The following is an 11,338-nucleotide window of genomic DNA, read 5'->3' as shown; positions in this document are numbered from 1 at the left end:
GGATGATATTCAGTGGAGGCTCAGCTTACACTGCCATGATAGACTATTTGTGCAAGGCAGGATGGGTAAGGTTCAGCAAATCTGTCTGGAAGCTGTTTGGTGCTGACCATTTTGGTCTCAGTACCATCGGGGGAGGCCTTCTTTCCTGGTGATCTGCTTCTGTGAAGAAGCAGAGGTGTCAGAGTTGATGCTGGAGGCATTCCCCAAGGCATCCAATATGGCCAATGAGGAGGCTGATATTGTACCAGAGCCATTTGTGCCTAGAACAGGCTTCTCAAAACTGGGTTTGACAGAGCCTCTTCTATGGGAGCAGGGAATGGGTTCCGGAGGCAGCCCTGAAGTGAGAGACCTGGGAACCCACTTCAGACTCTGACAAAGAGTAAGAATACTATGAAGGGCAAGACGGTGCAGTACCGGGAGCAGTTCTCAGAGCCCAGAATCTGGATCAATGTCAAGACTTCGGCAGCATCAAAAGCTTCCTAGCTATTGGTGCTGTGCAATGAGGTTGAGCTGGTACTAGGGATCCTAGACATCATCATCAAACAGGCTGATGAGCACAGGACCAGATCTGAGACTGATGGGGGCTGCAACAGACCCTGATGTCACTGCTGATGACTGCAGTACATGCAACAATGTTCATAGAGGGTCTTTGCCCTGAATCAGCAGCAATGGCAGCATCAATAGGTACAATAAGTGTCTCGCAGCCATGTAGGCCTCTGGTGTTGTCCACACCAACACGGGTGGCTGCCCCGCTGTAAGCAACAATGATGGATCTATGTCATCACTGATGAAGTAACTGGTCTTGACGATCCCAGGGTAAGAACCAGAGACAACAGTATTGAGAGCCACTGTGAGCTGGTGGTACCAGACAGCCAAAGGGCACACTCTGCCTTTAAAATACCGGAGCAGCCTTATCGTCATCATCATCTTATGCTTCAGAGGATGGGAAATGTCTGAGCTCTTATGCCTTGAAGAAGAAGGCCCTGGTGAAGGGGATCTCCCACGGTCTCTGTCTGCTGGCAAGGCCAAGGGAGCAATCCTAGAAGGAACGGTCAATGAACTCCCTTTTGCCAACCCAGCAGGTTCCAATGCCAGGCAAAGTGCATGAGAATATATCTTAGGGGCTCTTCTTGCTTCCTCATTCTGGATTTGAAACTCCAGCATATCAGACACTTGTTTCTAATGTGACCTTCACCCAAACACAGTGAGAATACAGATCATTAACAGGCACTGGCTGATTTCAGCTGAAGCAGGGCTTAAAATCAGGGGACCTTGGCATAGGTGCTTCAGGTACCAGGGAAGGCCTTGAGGCCCCCTGAATCCGGAAAAAATGAAAAGAGAAGAAAAAATGTAACAAAGAACATAGGGATGTCCAGAGGATGAATAACAAGTACCACGAGATAACAAAGTAACAGTGAGCAACTTTGTTCACAGAGGAATGAGGCTGTAAAGTCTGGAAACAGTCCAACTGCCAGCCATGGAGGTAAGAAGGAATGGGAGGATGGCTGAGGTGGCTCCACACCTTTATGTGTTTAGTAGGGAGCAGGAGGAAGCCAGGTGTGTTACCCTGAACAATGAGTTTTGAGGCACTGCTATAGTAACCTGCCTATCCCCCCCTTAGTCTGTTCTTCTCAAGGCAAAAGTTCCCAGGGTTGATAAGGAAACACTAAAAGGACACAGATGTTACCTTCTGGTAAAGCAATTGACACAGGCAGTATCCTTTCCATAACAAAGTAACTAATAATCCCTACTACAATATGATCTAAACATCCTAAACAAGGCACAAAATCCCTTATTACAAATTAAAGGGCATTTAAACTACAATAGCATAGAGTTTAAATGATTCTATGCAACGCAATTTGTTGCAAGTGGCCAGTTTGCAACAAATTGCTGACAGCAGATCTTAAAGTGCTTTAAAGTTTACATAGATAAGAATGCATAAAATTCTGTTATTAATTGCAACATATCAACACACACACACACTAACCCTATATACTATTCTATACTTATCTAAACTATAATTAAAAGAATATTAAGCTTACTTTATGAGTCCATTGTTAAAAATTACTGCTGCTGTTGCTGCTGCTCAATTCCTGGTCAGTCTCTGCTCTGCTCCAATTTTTCTCTCTCTCTTTTTGCAGCAGCTTTTCTGACTTCTCTTCATGGTTTTCCTTGCTTCTCTCCTTCTCAGATGCAGACTCTGGACTCTGAAACTGTTATTGTTGCTGGCAGCTGGCCCTTTTATACTACATTGTAGCTCTCTCCTTATATGTCTTACTATTATTAGAAGCAGGCACCTCACATGCTCAGTCTTGACTGTTATCTCAGAATTCTGAAGGACAGCTCTGACCTTTAAAGCAAGTTGTGACTGGTCTGGGTGGGTTCTGACGAGCCAGCTGCTCAGCTAACTGACTTCTCTGTCACCCCTCCTTTACTGCACATGCTCAGTAGCACTTTGCTGTTGGCTGGCAGGTCTTTGACTGGGCATGTTTTGCACATGCTCACTGCTGTCATTTACCTCAGAGCTGTGATTCTGCCAAGCCACACACACACATGTACTTGGCTCTTTGCTAGGGTGGAGTGACTTTTGCCTCTTCGGAATAGAGATCAGAAGTACAAAGTAGAAACAGGAGCATTTCTCTGGTAATAGGAGCAGGAAGGTCTGTCCCTGCAGGTACCACTAGGAAAAGCTCCATGGCCCTGGAGCAAGAGGCTTGCACTTACCTACAGTGTAATGGACGAATGCAAGCACTTGAAGAAGAACTTTTATTCTATAGTCAAATTAGAGGCACATAAATGAAAACAATAACATGCTGTATAACAAGGGACAGAAATCCATATTGTAGCTAATACTGCACCTGTTCTGTGCACAATCCTGTAACAAGAACATAGTTATGCGGGATAGCCACAGACCGATGGTTTATACCTATTTAATAACAACATAAAAAAAGGGAAAGAGGAAAAAAACCATAAATCCATATTCTGTGTATTAATATTTGGAGAGTGTCATGAATGTGAATAGCACTTTTCATGTATGTAGGAATGCCAGAGACGCTGAGGAAATTACAATCTGCAGTGCATACACACAGCGCTTACTGTTCAGGCCCAGTTACAGGAGTAGATAACATCAGAGCGGAGTTTGCGCTAGAGAGCAAACTGAAAATGAAGTGAGAGGGTGCACAACATGGTGGAATAGCGAGGCTGTTCCAGGGGAGGGGGGGGGGCATCAGAGAGGGCACCGACTCAGATATGGGAGTAGAGAAAGGGGGCATTAAAGCCCCAATTCAGCCAAGTGCTTAACCAGATGCTGAAGCTCATCCCTATTTAACAAAGCTTTTAGGCATGTGCTTAAGTCCTACTGAAGACAGCAAAAGAGAAAGGGGCAGAAGGGAGCATGTCAATGTTTGAGGAAGAAGTAAGGAATCCAGAAGGATCAGAGGAGCAGTTGGCGATACAGCCAGGACCAGACAGCAGGGGAAAGGCTGGGATGGAGAGTTAATTTGAAAATTTTCTAAGTGATGATTAGGATCTTCTGGGATTCAATTAGGTTGCCAAGGAAATGAGGGTACGAAGAGAAAAGACAATTGAGAACAAACCCCTGACAGATGTCAGAGTGAGGAAGCAGGAGATACTGAAGGAGGAGAATCAGGAGAGCCCAGAGACATGGTTTCTCTGGGAGAAGAAGGTCTCCTGGCAAAACAGCTATTCTAGAATTAAAAAGCTGCAGAGACCAAGGAGAATGAGTGTGGCTGAGAGGCCTTAGATTAGGGTAGAAGGAGGTTCCCAGCTACAACCCACACAGCCCGTATTAGATCATAGGACCGGTAGGAAGTCTAAGCATCTGCAGCAGCTTAATTACTTGTAGTGTAGTTTCAGGAGGCATTTCCAAATAGTGCCATAGGTATCAGGCAACAAAGAGAGTTTTTCTGCCATTAGCTAAATCCAGGAGAGCAGAGAACCATAGCTATATACATGTTTTTTCCAGGATCTTAAAAGGGTCTTTTTGGCCATCAGCATATTTCACAGGAAATACTTTTTACTCCACTTCCTCTTACACTACAATAGATCAGTGATCCCCCCAAATCAGGATTTTAGTGTTATTTGCCAAGACAGGTCCCAAAATCTGAGCTTGAACCCCATTCCAAGAGTGTATGATAATTAATGGGACATTCCCTGGCCCTGCCAATGAGTGAAGCTTTTTCATTATCATTCCTCCAACAAGACGATTATTGTGTTTAATTGCATGATGCAGGCATATTGATACCTTTTAAAATGGAAATAAATATTCGCCGCAAGACACTTACTACGTTAAATGGAACTGTATATAAAAAATGTCTTGCTGCAGTGATGGTGCTCAAAATGCCTATACAGAAAGACAGTCATCTGGTATTTCTCTTATAATCACCAATTTTCGGAGACTTCTGACTCACAGAGCTGAAATGTAAAATACAAGTTGTCAGCCCAGGTGCAATTTTGTTTTCAAGATTCATCATGATATGTGCACCCATGTAGCTGATAAAAATCAGAAGGTTTACATTATAGATTCATAGTTTAAGGCCAGAAGGGAACATTAGGTCATCTAATCTGATCTCCTGTATATCACAAGCCATTAAATTTTACCCAGCTGCCCCTGTATTAACCCTAATAACTTGTGTCTGGCTAATAATGCAGATCTGGTTTCCACCACTTTCTTTGTAGTTTGCTCCGATGGTTAGTCACCCTCCCTCTTTAAAATGTGTGCCTTGTTTCTAATTGTCTGGCTTCAGCGTCCAGCAATTTGTTCTTGTTATACCTTTCTCCAATACATTAAAGAGCCTTTTTGTACCCAGTATTTTTCCCCCATAAAGGTACTTATACACTATAATCAAGTCACCTCTCAATCATCTTTTTGATGAACTAAACAGATTGAGGTCTTTAAGTCTGTCACTTTCTCCACCTCTCGAGTAATTTTTGTGTCTCTTTTCTATACACTTGCCAATTTTTCAAAATCCTTTTTAAAATGCAGACCCCAGAACTGGTCACACTATTTCAGTATCACTCTCATCAATGCCCTATACAGAGGGAATCACCTCCCCACTCCTACTCACTACTTCCCTTGTTTACACATCTAAGTACTGCATTAGCCCTTTTTGCCACCGCATCCCAGCACGAGTGCATATTGAGTTGCTTGTCCTCTATGGCCACTTAATCCTTTCAGAGGATACGGCTTTCTGGGACAGTCTCCCATTCTATGGGTATGGCCTGCATTTATTGCTCTAAGATACAGAACTATGCATTTGGCAGTATTCAAATGCATTTTGTTTGACTGGGCCCACCTTACCAATCAATTCAGATTGCTCCATAAGATGGCCAGGGCCTCATAATTATTTACCGTTCTCTGAATCTGTATGTCATCTGCAAATTTCATCAGCAATAACTTTATATTTACTTCCAGATCATTGATAAAAATGTTGAATAGCAGCATTGGGTCTGATACTGATCCCTGTAGAGTACCTCTATAAACTACTCAATGACGATTTGCTGTTGACAACTACTTTTTGAGAAATGTCATTTAGCCCGTTCTGAATCCATTTAATGTGTGATTTATTGTCTTGTATAGTGCTAATTTTTAAATAAAAATATCAGGCAGTACTAAGTCAAACACCTTACAAAATTCTAATTATATTACATCTATGCAGTTACTTTTGTCAACCAAACTTATTTTCTCATGAAAGAATGAAATCATTTGTTTGACAAAACCTATTTTCAATAAAACCATGTTAACTAGCATTCATTATATTCCTATCCTTTAATACTTTATCAATTGAATCAGCTTTTTTATTACTTTGCATGAACCTATCAAGCAAACCAGCCTATATTTACCCTGGTAACCCCATATGCCCTTATTGAATAGTGGCATAACATTAGCACCCTTCCACTCTCGGAATTTCCTCAGTATTCTAAGATTTATTAAATATTAACAATGACAGACCAGAGATCTCCTCTGCCAACTCTTTTAGGACTCTTGAGTGCAAGTTATCATGGCCCACTAATTTAAAAATGTCTATCCCTAATACATGTGGTTTAACATCCTCCTTCATTTCTAATGGACTGAAAAGTATTTAATCATCCTCACGTGATATGAGTACATCATCCTGCAAGTATGAGATAAGAGTAACCCTTCCTAAATGTGGGAATCACAGCCCGTAATAGAACAATACTTTGTGGGTAATTATATTCCTTAAATAAATGCCCTATTTAATCCTATCACACTAGAACAGCACCAAAGCCCATGCTATAGCTCTCACTAATCTTTCTTGTTTTGTCTAAGATATTTGATCAGATAATCATATCCTGCTTGACTGTCACAAAGATGAGATGGCAGTTAGACCAGGTCTTTAATTCTCTATGGTGTCTTCCTCCCTTGCCCGTCTGTTTTATATGTGACAATGTCTAACAAGTTTGCTGAGGAGTAAAGGGGGAGGCTGTATGTATTGTAGAACATCAAAGTTAAGTCAGGAGTTGGTACTGGTGCACCCCCTGCTTTCTTATTACTGGGCAGAGATTGCGTGGTAAAGATAATGTAAAAATAGTCACAACATAGCAAGCAATTTTCGTATAAGCTGGATAACGGGATGACTTATGCCCCCTGTCTGTTAATAGCTGAGATAACTTTTACATAAAATCTCCCAGTATGTCAGAAATTATTATTGAGTATTAGATTCATGGGGAAAAGTTGAAAGCTTAAGATAACCCCATAGGATCCAGCATCATGTATTTGTTCAAAATTTGATTTGTATCACTCCCTAGTCCTGGCCAGACCGGTGTTGTATTTCAGTAAGTATTGGGGCTCACCACAGCTGTTAATTATCTGTTAATTGTGTTTACAACCACCTAGACCAGGGGCAAGGAACCGGTGGCTCAGTAAAATGCTGCCGCTGTCCATTGCCAATGAAATCTGGAGCAGTGACAGGCAGGAGATTTGAATGCAGCAAGCCGAAGGGAGATGAGCCAGCACTGAACAGCTGCCTCCCTTTGTTTGTTCACTGCACACCTGAGTCCTTGATTCCATCAGCCCTACAGCTGGAACACAGCCCATGGAAAAAAGATGAAGCTGCTGCACGGTCTACTGGCCAAAGGAGGAGATCCAGGTTTGGATTGCTCCATCACTCATGACAATGACAGTAGGGAAGAGAGCTCCCACGTGAACACTCTAGCCTGTGATCCCATTATGTACTAGTGGCCTGTTGTTGCCTATTAGCAACTATAGTCTCCTGGTGAGTGCTCATTTATGAGCAAGAGCTGGGAGATAGGCTAGCCCAGCTGCTGCTGCTGTTCTTCTAGGGAAGGGAGACCCAGCTGCCACAGATACTGCTTTTCAGGCAGCCAGGAGGGGGTCATGACCCCACTCCCAGGCGCAGGTGTTCCAGGAGGAGGTTGCCACTCACATTTATTGGAACAGTGGTCTAGCTGAGGCCTTCTACTGGGGGTGGTAGAAGAATCCTCTAGTGGGGTGATGGTCTACTACTCCAGCAGATGGCTCTAGTGTGAGTGGGACAGGGCCATTAATTCAGCCTTTGCTCTTCCAAAATATCACAAAAAAAACCCTGAAATGTGACAGGAAAGGCTGTGATTTCTTGGAAATGGATTGACATTCAAGTGAGTATGAGAAAGAGATATGAGGTAAACAGCCTTCTCTGATTATGGTACTCTGATGTTATTAGATTGAACCCGCACCACCCAGTTTGAACTGATCATCCTGGGAGATCTATTTCAATACTTTGATGCTCTTGTTTTTTTGTTTTTGTTTTTTTATTTGGGATGACAGACATAGCAGATTTCAGCAGGGTCAAGTCTATTTGGGTTCCTGCCTGTAAATAAATGGTCCTGTGGTGCAAATTGGGTTTCAAGAAAAAGTTAGTAGTACAAATGCTGAGGTTAGGATACAAGGGTAGGATTCTGTCTGTGCTAGCTACTAAGACTTCATTATGGACTTCATTATAGCACATGTCAAGTTTTTTTGAGATCTCAATAGGATATTAAATGTGCTTTTATTCCTTCGGGGAAGCATATGAACAGAATGAAGGACTAGGTAAATGAGACACATGCCTATTATTAATCTTTTGTCCATTCTGTAAATTGTATAGAATGTTATGGTGAATGTATTTGGATTATTTGATTATATGCATTATTTGCATGTAAATACTTTAAAATACCTTTTGTAGTGACTCAAGGGAACATGCTGCCATATTTATAAATAGAAAAATCAGTTTATTTCTTTTCATTGGTTTAGCATTATAAGTGAGAAGTGTTGAAGAGTGAGTAATTGGATTTTACATGCTCTCATCCAAAGGATTTGGAGTACGATTATCTACTTCGATAGATACGTTCCTGGCACAGAATTATTACAGTAGATCCTCAAAGATACGAATACTTCGGGAATGGAGATTATTTGGAGCTCTGAACAGAACATCATGGTACAGTCCCCTGCAGTCAGTGTCTTCCAGCAGAGGCTCAGAGAGATCTCTGCAAAGGTGGCACCTGGTAGCACCACCTGGTTTGCAAGCAGTTCCCTTCACTTCACTATTCCTGTTTCTTGCCTTCGGGCTGAACTGGGGGGGGCTGCCCCACACCCTTGGCACTACCAGCCCCAGCCCTCAGTCATCTCTCCCCAGGGCTTGCTGTGCTCTGTGCCCTGCATGCCACTCTCCAGTGCCCCGCCTCCCCACCTCGGAGGTGCTGGCAGGATCCAGGAGTGCAGCTACGGATAAAGCTTGGGCTGCACTGGTGCACAGGCTGTGGCCCTTTAAAACTCCTCCAGAGCGCAGCGTGCAGGCAGCAGCTTGGACTCCAGCTCCTGCTCCAGGCCTGGCTTTGGCTGCAACAGCAGCAGCTCCCACCCTAGTGCTGGCAGCCCAGCTTCCCCCTCAGCAGCTGGAGCTGCCCTGCAGCTTCTTTCCTGGGCCTAGACTGAGCTTGCAAACTTGGCCCCCTCCTGATGGAGGGAGGGGGGGATGGATGGTGGTGGTGAAAACAGTGTTACCCCTCCCGGTGGGGTGGGGTGTGGGGTGAAACAGCACCCACAGCTTACAGGAAACAGTGCAGACCCCAGGCTGCTGCATGCTTGGGCTGGCAGGAAGGGCTCATCGCAGTGCCTGTGAACCACAGTGTCTTCACCGCCTACTTGTAAGTGGCTCCCTCACATGGCAAGTGGACAGGAAACTCAGATGTGCTGACCTTTAAGAGGCAACACAGGCACAGTATAGTATTTGCTTTCTTTCCCCCACCCACCCCTCCGCTGCTGCCTGATTGCTTACTTCCAGTTCCACATGGTGTTCGGTTGACCAGTCAGTACCTAACTCTGGTGTTCGTATCTTTGAGGTTCTACTGTACATAATATAGACATTTAGACCTGTGTCTGATTGGTTATTTACATGATACAGTCTCTCTCTCTGGCATATACTCAGTACAATGCTTGCTTTTGCCATTGAGCTGCATGTTTTCAAGTTTAACTGGAAGACTATTTAGCCTAAACTGAAAACTTAGTAAACTGGTAAGTACATTCTGGACAGAATGAGCTGTTTTGGCACCTGAACCAGAGGGGAGGTACAAAGCTTTGCAGCTTCCCAGTCTTGGAGCACTTAGTCTCCCTCTACCTAGAGCAATTTTGAACAGCTTCAAGCTGGCTCTAAACTATCTGTAGCCCCAGGGAACCTTTCCAGCATTCCGATATTGTGAGAGTGCAAATTCATCCACTTTTCCCTCAGACCCTACCTGTAAATTGGGGTAGAGGCCAGTCAAGAGCTGCCAAATTATTCTACACAACCAAGTGATTGCGCTTATTTTGGGGAATTATCAAGAAGCTGGTTAAAACAGCTTTATGGCCTCTTTGCACTGCCAACATCCGTGGCAAGGACCTGTCTCAGAGGTTGAAGGTGTTGTTCAGGATTCCTTTGAGGATGAGGACTGAGAGCTCAGATATGGAGTGATCGCTTTGTGAGATATGTTGGCCCATGGGTGGTATGGTGTTTGTCTTATCATTTTTCTGTGTGAGTTCATTCAAGAGTGTAGTGATTGTCTGGTTTCATCCACATACTTGTTGTAAGGCATTTGATGCACTGGATGAAGTACACCATGTGTTGTGATAGGCACATAGGGGACCCCAGGATCTTGAAAAGTGTGTTGAGGGAGGGTATTGAACATCATAGTAGTGAAGATGTGTCTTCAGGTTGGCATCTGTTCTGATAGGGACCAGTACCACTTTGACTCGGTGTATCCTGATCTGTGCAGAGCTTGCTTCTAATGGGTGAGAATGGGGTGCTTGTTTGAAGGCCAGAATAGGGGAATCTGTGAAAGATTAATTTCAGGATGTGGTTACCCTCACGTATGAATTGTAACTGTTTGATACCTCATATGGTTCTAGTGTGGGGTGTTAGGTGACAGCTAAGGGGTGTGGCCAGTCGTGTTTTTTTCCTCTGTATTGAAGCAGGTTCTTCCCATGTGTTTGGATGGCCCATTTCATGATGCAATCTACTTCTCCGGTAGAGTGTCCTTGTTTAGTGAAGGTGATTTTAAGTGTGTAGCCCATGCCTAAACTCTTTCATACATTTCCACCACAACATCAACAACCATCACCCATCCATCACTCTCTCTAGAACGCTCCCAGACCAGTTTCAGTTTCGTAGACACCACTCTCAGCTTCAACGATGGAACCCTACAGATAGCTATATACAAGAAGCCCATGGATCATCACACTCACCTCCACAGATCCACCAGATAGACCAGGAAATCTGTTATCTACAGGTACTCTGATACCACAAATTGACTTTGAAGAGCAAGTCTGGGATACGCAACTCAACATGCTTAAAACTTCCTTCTTGTGGCACAGTCTGCACAAGTTTCGCAGATGTGTATGCAGTGTATTGTTATGTCCCTGTTACAACACACTATCTTACATACTCGTAGCCCATATTTGTTATACTGTATGTCACATTTTTACTAAATATTGTCAGGAACTGTGGGGACAGTATTTCAGATGATATATCAAGATTGTGCTTTTAGCAAATCATAAATATGATTAAGATAATTGTATTCCCTGGCAGAAAGAGGATCACTGTAGTTTCAGGAAAAAAAATTACTAGGAAGCTTGTTATTGTGTTCTTTGAAGTCAACTTGAGATAACATGAATAAAGAAAATCTGCTTGTGTCTGGCCCCAAGAATCAGGCTTGCTTTTCGCTGAAGACTGGTCCGATATTTCAGAAGTCTTGATAGGCAAACCTCCTACCACATTAGAATTGTGAATGTGAAAAGGCACTCTCCGAAAAATTTTAGTGCTCTCAAAGTGCAGAGAGATCCATT

General features: G+C 43.4%; 1 protein-coding gene across 1 annotated transcript in view; it reads left to right on the top strand.

Annotated features, from left to right (window-relative positions):
• Positions 1 to 7,536: 7,536 nt before the first annotated feature.
• The window catches only part of ABCD2 (ATP binding cassette subfamily D member 2), a 100,482-nt gene continuing 96,680 nt past the window's right edge, over positions 7,537 to 11,338 (top strand). Inside the window, exon 1 of the mRNA XM_067563992.1 lies at positions 7,537 to 7,638. The gene's annotated coding sequence lies outside the window, so the exon portion shown is untranslated. The remainder of the gene's footprint in view (positions 7,639 to 11,338) is intronic.

This window comes from Emydura macquarii, unplaced genomic scaffold (assembly GCF_026122565.2).
Source record: "Emydura macquarii macquarii isolate MOO-44397 ecotype Brisbane River unplaced genomic scaffold, CSIRO-AGI_Emac_v2 contig_2636, whole genome shotgun sequence".
NCBI classification, from domain to species: Eukaryota; Metazoa; Chordata; order Testudines; family Chelidae; genus Emydura; species Emydura macquarii.
The sequence above is the reverse complement of the archived record's forward strand: the minus strand, read 5'-3'. Positions and strand labels throughout refer to the sequence as shown.